The sequence below is a fragment of the Drosophila suzukii genome, chromosome 3, assembly GCF_043229965.1.
Source record: "Drosophila suzukii chromosome 3, CBGP_Dsuzu_IsoJpt1.0, whole genome shotgun sequence".
Taxonomy (NCBI): domain Eukaryota; kingdom Metazoa; phylum Arthropoda; class Insecta; order Diptera; family Drosophilidae; genus Drosophila; species Drosophila suzukii.
In genome coordinates, this window is record NC_092082.1 from 34,409,953 (window position 1) to 34,424,430 (window position 14,478).

Consider the following 14,478-nt stretch of genomic DNA (forward strand, 5'->3'; position numbering starts at 1 on the left):
GACTCTATGTGAAGGGGACATTAGGGCTTAGCCTTATACACTGTTCAGACAGAGGACTTTTAGGATCAGGGCCACAATTCCCTTTACGCGACTTTTTCTTCTATAATAAGTACATTTGCTAAAATGACACCATCAAATCTTTGTCTCACCACGCCGGGTTACCTATCAAGTGAGAATATAATCCGAGTACTGCAAAAAAGTATTTACACTGGGTAAACTTAAAACCTCAAGTCTAATTGTGTGTTCACACAGAGGGTGGTTCCGCTTCTCCAACAAAATTCCAATACAACTTTTTCTTCTTCCCTAAGAAAAACACATGGAAGAGAGACATGAGCTGGAGCCGCTATATTTTCGCTTCAGCAGAAATAGTGATCGCACACACATAACCAATTCAGTATTTATATTTAGTATTTTATAGGAGTCTAGGTGTTCTTGGCGTTTCGGTATTTTTTTCTGGGAAGGATATGCATTTGCACTGCAATGACTCAAGTCAGCGGTTGTGAGGAATTCGTTGTTGGTCGAGGACAAAGGAGCCTATCGTGAAAAGAGATATTGCTAAGATATTTTTAAGGAAATGTCCAAGTTTCAGCTTATGTCCTTCTCGGTATAACCTGCCTAAGGAAGAAGGCATTTGAATTCTACATCTCTCAAAACTGGGCAAACAAGAGCCCACTAAAAATTGCAATATCGATTTTAGCTACATTGTGCAAAGCTATAAGGCTGGGCATTGAACCACTGATTGCGTGTTCATGTAGCATAGAATTAACATGAAAAATCACGACACCGATATCTGTTAATCCATAAAGCATATATAGGCGTTTTTTCCTAAAGCATAAGTCATCGGGTTCGACTAAATTAAATAAAAACGTGCTCTTTATTTATTCGACTAGCAGTAGGTCTATCAAATCTTAAGTCAATAATTACCTATCTACAAGTCATGTTGACGGACACTGATTTAAAGGAAGGCCATAATAACTATTGCTGGGCTGAAGATCGTTTCATCGAAGACGGGTTTAGTTGTAAGCCCGAGATAAGTCCCTTGCCATATGATTGGGGTGAAGAGTAATCTTTGTGTAGTAGGACGCCTGTTTTTTATTTTAATCCTTCAGTCTGATAGCCATTTCTCAACTATTACAAGATTATCAGCTTTTTGAGCTGTTGCTTCATCTCGATCGACTTAGAATTGCGGCGTCGTCCGCGAATGTAGATGTAGTTAGCCGCTCGTTTGTAGGGAAAGCAGATGTATATAAGATATTTTTTTACATCGAAAAATATATCACTGAAATGTTCGCGATGTTCGAGTGCAGTACGGATTCCTGATGTTACTCGGTTGACTTGCTCGATAGTTCCATGACTCTCCCGAAAGCCAAATTGATGTGCTGGAAAATTATTTTGTGCTCTTAGATTTTCTTCGAACAGTTTTGACAGACAAGATAGTAAGCTTATTGGCCTTTACCATGCTGAACTTTCGGTACCATTGTAAGGATTGACGTTTGGCATTTTGTTAGGTAATAGCCGAGTTTTGTGATACTATTAAAGAGTTTACAAATGAAATAGTACAGATAGAAAGTTCGATGATCATTTTTGGTGTTGATTCAGTTGATTCCTGATGACATTTACAACCTCGTCTGGCCAATTTAAAATTGACTCTAGTCAATCAGTAGACGGAAGAACAAATGAAGCGAATGTCTCGGCTCTGTCGTCACCGTATCGAGTCCAGTTTCCAAAAGATGTTCTAGTGGGGGTGACTGTTTCTATCGGAGAGCTTAGATTTGAATGGGCCCTCACAAGGGATATTTTTTGGCTGGTTTGCGATTGCTCCTCGATGTACAACCGTTATGCATTTGCTTCTTCTAGTTTTGGGATCCTGGTTAGTTTTAAAGAAGCTGATTTTAGGAGTGTTTTTGAGTGCAGCGATCTGCTGGCTTGCCAAGCTCGTCGCAAGCGTCTCTTATTTGTAATGATCTGTTTAAAGTGTGGTTTTAGTTCAATGTGTGAACCTACGTACTTTTTGTATTTGAGCCAGTAAGTCTGTGCAAGGTAAGCTTGAGAGGGTTCGGTTATTTCAGGGCTTTGATTAAGCATATTAAGGCACGCGAGTGGTCCGATGATATATCTGGCCTTTATGATATTGCGTTAGATAAACATTGTCACGGCAAAATCAATTAGGTCTTAACGCTTTCTAGAGTCAGATGGCCATTATGTCTGACTGACATGGCTTACACAGATTTAAGTGAATCGTTTGATTCTATAAATCACTGGCTTCTAGTTTTGAAATTTGACCTATTAGTGTTTCCATGTGGTCTTCTTAAATGAATCTCAAGTTTTTTGGATGTCATTTGTCAAAATTCATTTCTAAAAACTCTATCTCATCCCCGATCGGAGTTGCGAGGGCAGTCCGATAAGTACTTAGCCTCACCGCCCGATGGCGTCACTATCGCAAGACAAATTTACTGTCTGTATAACATTCTCGTAGACGGCTACTGTCGAAATTTCAGCCGAATCAGGCTCGTAGTTTTGTTTTGACTGCGTGTGGAATTGGACGTGTCCGCGGATTTTAGATAAATAGAGAAAGAGCAATGTCGGTCTGTAATTCGATTCTTGTTCTTGGAAGGGAAATCGCGCAGCGAAATCAAAGAGCGCTTGGATGCTGTGTACGGTAACTCTTCTCCTTCGATGGCGACCGTCAAAAATTGGTTTAACGAGTTTCAAAGTGGTCGCACGTCGGTTTTTAATGAGCCACGCCCAGGTGCCCCGAAAACGGCTACCACGGAGGACAACGTGACAAAAATCCACCATCTCGTATTGGCAGACCGCCGATTGAAGATACGCGAGATAGCTGAGACAGTAGGCATGTCAAAAGACCGAGTGGGTCATATCCTGCATGAAATTTTGTTTATGAAAAAGCTGTCGGCGCAATGGGTGCCGCGTTTGCTCACTCCGGACAACAAACGCAACCGTGAGACCACTTCAGAGCAGTGTTTGAGCGCAATCCGAAGGAGTTTCTGCGTCGTTTCGTGACCGTCGACGAAACATGGATCCACTGGTGCACACCAGACCAAGGAACAGTCAAAACAGTGGACTTCACGCGGCGAACCTGCTCCGAAGAAGGCGAAGACTGTCCCAGTGTCCGGAAAGGTGATGGCCACCGTTTTTGGGGATTCACAAGGTGTGATCTACATCGACTACCTGGAGGAGGGCAAAACGGTCACAGGGCTGTACTATGCCGAATTATTGGGCCGATTCGCCGCCGAATTACAGAAAACACGGCCCATTTGGCGAAGAAAAAAGTGATTTTCCATCATGACAACGCAACGGCTCACACTTCCGCCCTCGCCAAGGCCAAATTGGTCGAATTGGGCTACGAACTGCTACCCCATCCACCATATTCTCCAGATTTGGCCCCGTGTGACTTCTTATTGTTTCCAAACTTGAAAAAGTCACTCGCTGGAAATTTGCGTCGAATGAGGTGGTCGTCGCCGCCAAAGAGGCCTATTTTACAGACCTCGAGAAATCGGATTTTTCAGACGGGTTAAAGAAGTTGGAGCATCGCTGGGTCAAGTGCATCGAGGTAAAAGAAGATTATGTTGAGAAATAAATCGCCACTTTTCCAAAATGTTCGTTTTTCTTTTGGGGGCTAAGTACTTATCGGACCACTCTCGTACTTCAGGTGTTCCGAAAGGAAGTCGACTAGGGTCCGCTCCTTTTTTCATTTTTCGTTAATGATCTTCCTCTTATCCTTACGAAGTCACTTGCACCTATGTACGCAGATGATGTTAAGTTGTGCCAAGTAGAGCCCAGCCTTACAATCTAATCTTGGTGCATTTCAAACTTGGTGCAATGATAATAAATGAATCTGTTCTAAGTAAAAGTAATAACCTTTTTTCTTGTACGCCCCACTACACTATTTATATTCTAAGTGGTTGTGTTTTAGAAAGAATAAGGCATGTTGATGACCTTGGTGTCTATATGGATCCCAAAACTTAAATTTTCAGACCACATTACTATCATGATGAATAAAGCTTGGATTTATCAAAAGGTGGTCGAAGAAATTCGATGACCCTTGTAACCTTGTTTATTTCATAAGTCTGACCAATTATTGAGTCCCCAATATGGGGTACATATAGGTGTGACTATGTCTGTACAAAACAACTTTTTAAATTTGCCTTACGGAGATTTGATGGGATTCAAGCCTAATACTTCCATTCTTCTCTAGCAGTCTACTTTTAATTAACTTACCCTCATAAGTTCCGTGGGGAACTAGGTTACACGTGTTTTCGGAATCTTATTCATGGTAAAGTGGAGATTCCCAAGTTACTCTGTCACTTGTACTTTAATATGCCAAATAGATTCACTAGAAACTGCATTCTACGAGTTTTAAATCTATGTAGGTCTAATTAAATCATACACCTATTAGAGTACATTTTAATGAATATACTAGACTAATATTACCTTACTTCTATTACCGACTCACATCCTATTTTAACAACAGTAATAATATCCTACTTAGAAACTAATAAGTGTTATTTTTTGTATTTTTATTATTCTTGTTGTCCTGCATGTATTTTAAATTGTTGGTAATAGTAGGCTTGAATCCTAGTTAAGTCCCCGCACTTCAAGTACCAAAAAGTGTTTTAACATAGACTCAATCCGGTCTATACGTACTTCATATTGGGGACTCCAGACGCAGTACTCAAGAATTGGTCAGACCAATGAAATGTACACGGCTTTTGTGATATAAGGGTATCAAATTCCTTCGACCACCTTTTGATAAATCCATGAACACACCTGGCTTTATTTACCATAGTAGTTATGTGGTCAGAAAATGTGTCCATATAAACATCAAGGTCGTCAACATGCGTTATTCCCCTGCAACCATCACGAAGCCGACTGCGACGTCAGCAGAGCAGCCAGCGACGCAGGCTGAGCTGAGCGGAACGGCGGCAAAGAGACGCGCTCTCAGTCGGGGTCCGGAAAGAGAACGCACAAAAAGTACTTTTGGGCTCTCTCTCTCTCGCCATATCTCAGCTGGAGAAATGCGTGTGAGGGCGAGGAGGCCCAGCAATTAAAATAGCTCGACTTTTGTGCACCCTTGCCTTTTGAATAATGCGACATTTTTTCGTAAATGTTAAAACAACCAATTAAAATAATATGTTTGGGTTTTAAATGATTTGTATTTCTTAAAAAAATTTATATTTTTATTAATATTATTTATTAATACGTGAAGTCTTAAAAATATATTTTTATATAACGATTTGCATAGTCGGATATGTCTATAAATACCCTGCTTTTATGTGCAAGATGCATAGACCAAACGGGACATGCCAAAAAAACAGAACAACAACGGATTAGCGGAATCGTTGTTTTTTGTTGCTTGTTGTTTTTCTGGAAGGCACGCGACTTTTTTCGTCTTTTTTACTTGCGTTTACTTATGTGAATTCACATTTCGTCTTTTTCACTTGCGTTTACTTATGTGAATTCACATAAGTAAACGCAAGTGAAAAAGACGAAAAAAGTCGCGTGCCTTCCAGAAAAACTAACTCCTTAAGGAGTTAGAATTGCACGCAATTAACGTAGTTAAATAAAATAAACCAGTGGTTTAAAAGTGAAACCTAACCTATACGATTCCCAGGTAAGTCTGTCGCAGACCAATATTTATTTAAACAGTGAGAGTAAAAACAAGTTAATGTATGTTAAAAAAATTGAAAATACAAGATTCCCAAAAAAACACGTGGCGGAAAAAAAATAGCTGTGAAAAACAAGAAGAAGCTTAGACTACCCACATTTCGTCCGCGCCTTATTAAGTAAGTTTATATTGAGGCTGAAAGTAACTATTGTTTGTAAGTTTAATTTTTAAAAGACTTCTGGGATTTTTACATTGAATGCCAAAGATAACATTTCTTTTATTATAAATAAATCTTACAAATAACGATTTTTTTCGGTCACTCGTTTTATTTATTAATTTATTTATACTTATAATTATTTATCTATGTGTTATGTATTCAGCTACCCACGTTAGGAAGTTATGCAAGGAATGTTAATTATAAAAGTTTAGTGAGTTAAGTTTAAAAACAAAGAAAATGAGTAAGTAGAGCACTATAATGGGTGAGGTGACGAGTAACAGACCCAGTGTCCAGTGCCAAGGGAGGTCCACAAAAAGGATGGAGTGTATTCCGCGGCCATCAACAGCAGGTCCGCAGTTCTTGTTTCTTTTTTAAAAGTTGTCACCGAGTCTGCAAAAAAAAATATCAATATGTCAAGTAGCTGGTGGAGAGCTCGTTTGAGATCCTGTTGTGGTTTTGCCTTCTGTCGATGAAGTACCACATTAATAAGCAACAGCTTAAATGGTCTTTTATCATCTGCACTGACATTCTGCAGGCGTTTTTGGGGTTTTCCTTCTATTTTTAATTTTTGGTTTCTACAACGCCTTTGCACGAACACCGCCAAAGATTAAATTTCTTATTCTTTGTGCAGCGGCTAACGGCGCTCATCGAAATTCACTCGCTAAATCAGGTGTTTTTTATAGTATTTCCTTAGCTCATCTGAGTACCGCGCTGAAAAACAGACCCGACGAAAAGCTTTAGCCGATTGTTTGGTTAGAACTAGTACTATGGTTAGTTGGCTGTTTTCGTCGATGTGAGTACTAGGCTTTACTCTACAATTCGAAAAGCCCAAAATCTAATTATACAAGCAGCTATCATAAACTTCCTAGCTCGTACTCCTAGTAGTAATGGAGGACGCGCTGGCTTCTATAGAGAGAAGGAAAAAGGGCGCTTGCTAAGGGAAAGCTGGAGGAGCTATTGCCAGCCATTGTAAAGATGGTGGACGACTTCCTGCAGCATCAGCGGAACAATCCCGTTCCCAATCCACCTCCCACTTCCATAAGGTCCAAAATGCCTATTGGGACTTGGAGCTGGACTGCAGATGGCGCGAGGAAGATGGCGAAGCATCCGTGGGACGAGAAGTAAGCTTTAAACTACTAATTTACATAAATGAAAATGTTCCTTGAACATTCAAAGAATATTCAATTTAGTTTCTTTGTGCACCAGCACTCTTCTTTTTTAAATGTATCCAATTGATTTGTTTTCCGTTTGTCAATAAACCCAGCTGCTTGTCAGTAAGACCATGCTACATGCATTGCGGGTGAACTTTGAAAACTTCGGTCCCACTACAAAGAATAGGATTTTTCGACTAGTAAAACTCTTAGCCGATCTGAGTACTAGGTAAATGAGTAAAATGTTTACTTCTTGCGTAAAAACACTTGGATTTTTTAAAAATGTTAATACTAAAATGCTTTAAATATTTAAATAAAGATAAGCAGACTAAATTTCTTTAACTAAACAACAAAATTACATTGTAATAATAATGTATTATACATAAACATAACATTGTAAGCGAATGAAATTTACTTCATTTTACTATAATTAAATAATTTACTTTAATAAAACAATATTTTTTGTTTTTCGAAATACAATAATGCTCCTAAAATATTAGAGCATTCACATTTTGCTGCAGCACAAAAATTTTTCCCACAAATTTTGGTTGCTAGCAGAACATAACGGAGGGACGCAAAGAAAATAACGAACCGGCCGAAATATGTCTCTGCGAGCGGTAGTGCAGGCAGATTATAAGACAAAGAAAGAGAGGAAATCTCCGAATATCTGCCTCTCTTTACTGCGGGACCGTTTTCGTCGGCAGTATTCTACGCTGCATTGACAGCGGCACAGTGTCTTGGCAAAAAACACAAAAAGATTTTTTTCCTTCTGACATTTCACACCGAGCCTACTCCAGAACTAAAGGGAACATTTAAGTTTCGAAGTCGAGATAAAAAAATAAAACGGAAAATCACAAACAAATAATATAAAAAACAAGAAAGGAAGTTAACCTCGGTAAGCCGAAGCTTATATACCCTTGTAGTTATAATTATTACATTTAAAAAACCAAAAAATTATATACCCAATATTACAAGATAATATGACAGAAAACACCGAAGCTATAATTTGTTTCATATTATTATTATTTTCCCACCAATTTTCCGATCGTTCCTATGGCAGCTATATGATATAGTCGTCCGATTTTGATAAAATTAAAAGTAGAAATTCAGAACTAATTAAAAAATGTTATTTCCAAGCGTTGGAGGTTATGTGTTAAAAAACACCGAAGCTATAATTTGTTTCATATTATTTTCCAACCAATTTTCCGTTCGATCCTATGGCAGCTATATGCTATAGTCGTCCGATTTGGTTTAAATATAATTCGAAATTCAAAACTAATTAAGAAATGTTATTTTTAAGCTTAGGAGGTTATATGTTTAAAAACATCAAAGATATAATTTTTTAGTTTTTTTTTTTCGATTATTCCAATGGGAGCTATAAGACATAGTTGCCCGTTCCGGCTGGTTTTGACTTATATACTACCTGCAAAACATCCCTTCAGTTCCAAAAAAAAAGTTTCACTTGTGAATCACCTTGGGAATCACCTGGGACATGTCCTCGGGCACAAGTGAAGAACAAGTGACGCTCCATATAGAAAATTGTATGGGATGTCCGCATTTTCACAAGTGAAAATTCAAATTAAAATTTTTCGAAGTCCTACAAGATTTCACTTGTTCCTTATACTCATTTTTCGTATGGCCTGTCACGTGCCGGTGACTCATCCCAACTGAATCACTTGTGAAAATCAGAATTTTTCCTTGAGTTTTCAATAAAAAAAATATAGAATTTAATTCATTTCATTTTAATTCATTTTAATTATATGGTACTATTTAGATTTTCAAAAATTGTACAATTATTGTTTCTGTTTTTTTGCTTCGTAAGCTTATTTTTAACGTTAGACATCGCCGTTCTTAAACCTTTGTCCGGGTCCTCTGAATCCTTGGCCAACGCTCCTGAAAAAACATATGTTTAAAAAATGCGTTTTATTTGTTTAATTGTATATTTACCTTTTATAGCTTGTTGCAGAATTTTTATTGGCACAAAACATTTTGTCATCCACTTTCGGCTAACGGAACCCATTGAATACCTTCAAAATTTACGTACTTTAAACTAAGATCAATGCACAACATCTTAAACTTAATGTAGCACTTACCTGGCTTTATTATATTAACTAAACGATTAAAGTAACTCTGCTGCGCACCATTAAAATGGATGCTTCCCTTTCAATCACTCAAACAGAATGCACCAAGTCTTCTCACCCCTTTACTAGATTTCTTTTGTTTTCTCTTCGCTGTTGGCGCGTGCCACTGCACCTATACCCTTTCTAAAGTGAAATATATCCGACTATATAGTTTTTACTTCTTGAGTAAAAAATACAATACGATTTTTTTTTAAATGTTAATACTTAAATGTTTTAAATACTTAAATCAATTTTAAAGGACTAAATTTCTATAACTTAAGTAAAAAATTATATTGTAATAAGAATGTATAATAAGTAAATATAACATTATAAGTAAATTCAATTTACTAAATTTTACTATAATCAAATAGTTTACTTTTATAAAACAATATTAGTTGTTTTTTTCGATACACAATAATGCTCCAAAAATATTAGGGCATTCACATGTCGCTTCTCCACGAAAATTTTTCCGCCGAAATATTAGTCGCTAGCCGAACATAACGGAGAGACGCAAAAAAAAATAACGGACCAGCCGAAATTTGTCTCTGCGAGCGCGGAGTGCAGGCAGATTATAAGACAAGAAAGAGAGGGAAATATCCGAATATCTGCCTCTCTTTGTTGCACGATCGTTTTCGTGGGCAGTCTTCTACGCTGCGCCGACTGCTCTGCTGACGTCAACAGCGGCACAGCGTTTAGGCACAAAAAAAAAACAAAAAAAGATTTTTGCCTTGAGCCATGTCACCGCGTCCCTACTGCAGAACTGAAGGGTACTTTATGGGGTCGGAAACGTCTCCTTCACTGCGTTGCAAACTCCTGACTGAAATCAATATACCCTCTGGAAGGGTATAAAAATATTAAATGTTGACTTCGAGGTAAAAAAATGTTTACAACACTTAATGTGAAATAGCTTAATGCAGATAACATTACAATTATTACACAATCCCATTAAGCTATGTCTTACAGAAATCTGAGTCCTTATGTTAAAAGTGTAAATGGAGTATACGATTTAGCGTCGCTTGTGACCGGTTGTGTTTATCTTGTGCTCTGTGACTTTTGTCAATTTGTCATTAATATCTGTGTTACTGGTGCCTTGCTTTGTGACCTTAGTCCAACATAACCAGCCGTGCTTGTGTTTTAAATCGTTTGTTTATGTTTAATTGTCTATTTTATTGTAGCAATTTTAACAAAACCTAACTCTGTTTTTAACCTGTGCATTTTGTTATTGTAACTTCTGTACGCTGCGGTGCATTTGTTTCAATAGCTTTTGTTGTTGTTTCCCATAATCTTTAATCTCTCTCTCTTGTAATCTCTCTCCCGTTTCTAGTCGTCGCAACTGTTGTCGTGTATATTTTGTTTGTGTTTCGCAAGCCACGCTCAGTCCACAGCCACTCTGTCGCGCTCTCTCGCTTTCGCAGTCTCTACGCGCTCTTATACTTTTGTGTTTTTGTGTGTCTACATTTTTATTGTTTGATCCCAGTGTCAAATTAAGTGAGGCATTTATAATTCTATTGATTCTTTGGTTTTATAAATAACTGTTTTTCTTAAATTTAAATACTTAAAAATGACTCTTTTTTGTTCCAAGACAGATTGCCAGTTTGGATTGTCACCTAATGACGTTTTTATTTACTGTCGTCTCTGCAATACAGTCATACATCCAAAATGTACTGGACTTGTTGGCAGAGTAAAAGATTTTATTGATCTGCGTGTTGGTTTTTCGTGGACTTGTGCCTCATGCGTTGAAATAGACCGTGATTTGGATGGCTATGTTGCGCTGACCAATGATCGTTTTATGAAACTTTTTGATAAACTTATGAGCGTAGTTGCTGATTTTAAAGAGTTTAAGGCGGACCTTGATAATAAAAAAATGTCAGTAGGGTCACCTAAACGCAAAAAGACCGCTCCTTCAAAATCTGCTCCCGTAAAGGCATCAGTTTCAAATCCCAACTTAGCTCCAAATATTTTTACCCGATCGGTAACGGCAGCTATGTCGGCATCTACTGGGTCTGGGGGACCTAAAGCTTCACCGACAGCAGTACCCATAGGTACCAAAAGCTCTGGAGGAGCTGCTAGTCAGCCTAAGGGGTCAAACCCTACGCAGCTTTCTGTGCCTACAGGTGAAGTTAGCTCTATAGGAGTCCCTAGTCTCGATAATCAGACGAACGATGTTCAGATTGCTGGTGGTGGAAGAAAGAGCCATTAACAATTTATTTGTTACAAAAAGTGTTAGTCGATGACATACTTCCAAGTGCTTCCCTTTTAATTAAAATAAATATCTAATCAGAATTTGTTCTCATCAAATTATTAAAACCGATTATGATTAAGCTGCCAATTGGGTAGCAGCAATGTGTTAATCTTAAGATTAAAATTTCCACATTTATAAACGTAAAAAAAAATCAAATTACTATTACATCGCGTCTGACGGCTCTAGTTTCAAAAACCACTCCACAAATGTCCGCGAGGCGCTCCAAAAGGCAAAGAACCGGGCCTACAAAGATGCATGACTTAAAAAAAAAACCAAAAAGGACTAAAATAATTTTAAGTGGCCAAAAGTTCCTTACTAGTCTTTATTATACCCGTTACTCGTAGAGTAAAAGGGTACTAGACTCGTCGGAAAGTATGTAACAGGCAGAAGGAAGCGTTTCCGACCCCATAAAGTATATACAAGTATATTCTTGATCAGGACCACTAGCCACTAGTCGGAAACTATACAAGCTACAATACTGGGATTAGGCATGCAGATTCCTGAGATTCCTGCGCAGCGCAAGTTTGTTTCAGCAGAGTGCCACGCCCACTCTAACGGCCACAAACCGCCCAAACCTGTGGCGCCCACAATCAGGGCACAGATCGGCACAATAGGGAGAAGCTCAACTCGATTCCTACTGATCAGTTTAACTCGGAAGCTATAGACTCAGTTAAGTGCACAACTTAGTTCAGAGCAGATGTCTGTAACAAGGTAGGGCATTAAAAACGTCTGAATCACAAGGTTTGTGTACCTCACTGATTTTAAAAACCACTGCAAAACATATGATGACGATCAATGTAGATACATCAGATGGTCTCGTTAATGAAGCCACAGGTGTTCTTAGGGAGATAGGCTTCAGTACGTCCAACACTCCGAATACTCTTTGGATAGAATTTTTAGATGAAAGCATAGGAGTTAGTGCACGATCAAAGTGCAGTCACCGTTAAGAGCCTTCATGGACACCAGTTGTTAAGATTATCAAGAGCTTTCAGATTAATTCTAGCCAGTCCACTACCATTGACCGAAAGCAGTTTTCAGTAGTACCTGCAGAAGCCGGTACAATTCACAAAAGTCAAGGAGCTACCTACAGCAAAGTGGTGGTTCACACTAGTCCAAGAATGCAGAGAGCTGCACTGTATGTAGCCTATAGCAGAGCCACAAGTGCAGCAAGTCTTTGTATCATTAAACCTCTCGTCCCTCCATGATCCGCTCAGAACTCAGCTTCAGAAGAAGAGCTCCGAGAATTGCGTACCGCTAAGTTACTGAATACGCATTTCGATTGCTTACTCAATAGTCCGAACCTTCATGTCTTTTTCCATAATACGGAAAGCTTGCACCGCCACTTTAGCGATGTATATTCCGATCAGCATATGCTTAACTCTTCACTTTTGTGCTTCGTTGAGGTTTCCACATACTTAAATGAAGCATATGATATTCCTGGCTTTACCCCAGCAGTGCGACTAGATTGCAAGTCAGTAGTTGGCGGAGCTCGGCCAAAAAGAGGCATTCTCGTATTTATTCGAAACGAACTTTTTGAGAATGTTAGTCATTGTTCAAGTGGTCGCTTTTTTGCTAATTCTACAAATTTAGCCTCTCCAGTGTTCGAGCTTGCCACCTTTAAGTACCGTTCCTTAGGGATTATTATTATATATAAAAGTCAGACTTATCCGTTGATAAAGTTTGAAACAGAATTTAAGGATTTATTTCAGCGGCACACGTTTTTAAATAAGAAAGTGTTAGGTGATTTTAATTTGTGCCTTCACTCCATCTCTGGCTGCTGTAAGAGAATTTTCGATTTTTTAGCAGATGCAAAAGGTTTTAGATCATTGCTAGATTTGGATTCGTCTACAACCAATTGAAACACGCATACTGATTGGGCGTTTTCAAATATTTTCGATAATAGCCCTAAAGAGTAGACCAGACTAGTAGACTAGACCCCATAAAGTATATATATTCTTGATCAGGATCACTAGCCGAGTCGATCTAGCTATGTCCGTCTGTCCGTCTGTCTGTCCATCCGGATGAACGCTGAGATCTCGGAAACTAGCTAGGCTAGTAAGATATGGCATGCAGATTCCTGAGCTTCTTACGCAGCGCAAGTTTGTTTCAGCGAACTGCCACGCCCACTCTAACGCCCTCAAACCGCCCAAAACTGTGGATCCTACAGTTTTGATGCTAGATAAATAATTTTAACTGAAATGTATTGGTCTCGTCAATACCTCTAACGCCCATAACGCTTAAATCTGTCTACCGCCGGTAGGCGACGCATTTCAATCTCGCTTTGCTGCTTGCATATCTCCATTTTCCTTTGGTCCCATTAGCGGAGTAACGGATATCTGATAGTCGAGGTACTCGACTATAGCGTTTTCCCTTGATTTTTGATCTGTATTAAAAAACTTGCTAAATAGAGCATATTTTGAAAAACAAAAAAAATGTAAGCCAAATTATTTTGAAATTTTTTTTGAGTCAATTTTGAAGAAATTTTCCCTAACCAATTCCATAGGGATTTCCTGTATCCAATTCAATAGTAATTTTCTATATCCAATTTCATAGTAATTTCCTATATACAATTCCATAGGAATTTCCTATAAACAATTTCATAGGAAAATCCTATGTAAAAAGGCGAGGGAAATTCAGGGGGTCGGGCCCGAAAAAATTAGACCCCCTGAATTTCCCTGGCCTTTTTCCATAGGAATTTCCAATGTAAAGCGGTCGTGAACGTTTCAGTACTAAAAATGTTGGACAGCCTTATTGAATATGCACTAAAATATCCCCATTATAATTTAGAATACAACAAAAACAGCATTATAACATTATCGATATCTGGTAACACTAAAGTGTAAGCCACGCGGATAATCCTCTCTCTTACTTTCGTGATCTCTAAATCTGGTTGTGCTGTGCTAAATAAAGAATAATATAATTAAAACTAAATAACATCGATTGAACTTATTTAAACGTAGAATCCCTCCAGGTTATGGGCCCAGACTACGCCTAATATATTTAGGTAAGTAAAAATTTAGTTAGCTTGTGAGATTGCTTTGATTTGCGCAACGTTGTGAAATTGTGTCTCACATACATTCATATAGCTGAGTGTGTGTAAATTACCATGGAAAAGGCAAAAC

The 14,478-nt window shown here is 38.3% G+C and overlaps 1 protein-coding gene and 1 long non-coding RNA gene across 3 annotated transcripts in view; one reads left to right on the forward strand and one right to left on the reverse strand.

Moving 5' to 3' along the window:
- RpL15 (ribosomal protein L15) overlaps nt 1–14,478 on the forward strand; it is a 330,472-nt gene that overhangs the window by 24,822 nt on the left and 291,172 nt on the right. The gene's annotated exons all lie outside the window — the stretch shown is intronic.
- LOC139353184 (uncharacterized) lies at nt 8,721–9,365 on the reverse strand. Its single transcript, XR_011604344.1, has 3 exons — nt 9,088–9,365; nt 8,942–9,021; nt 8,721–8,887 (listed from the first exon to the last, which is right to left on the reverse strand). It is a non-coding gene; the product is annotated as an uncharacterized lncRNA (long non-coding RNA).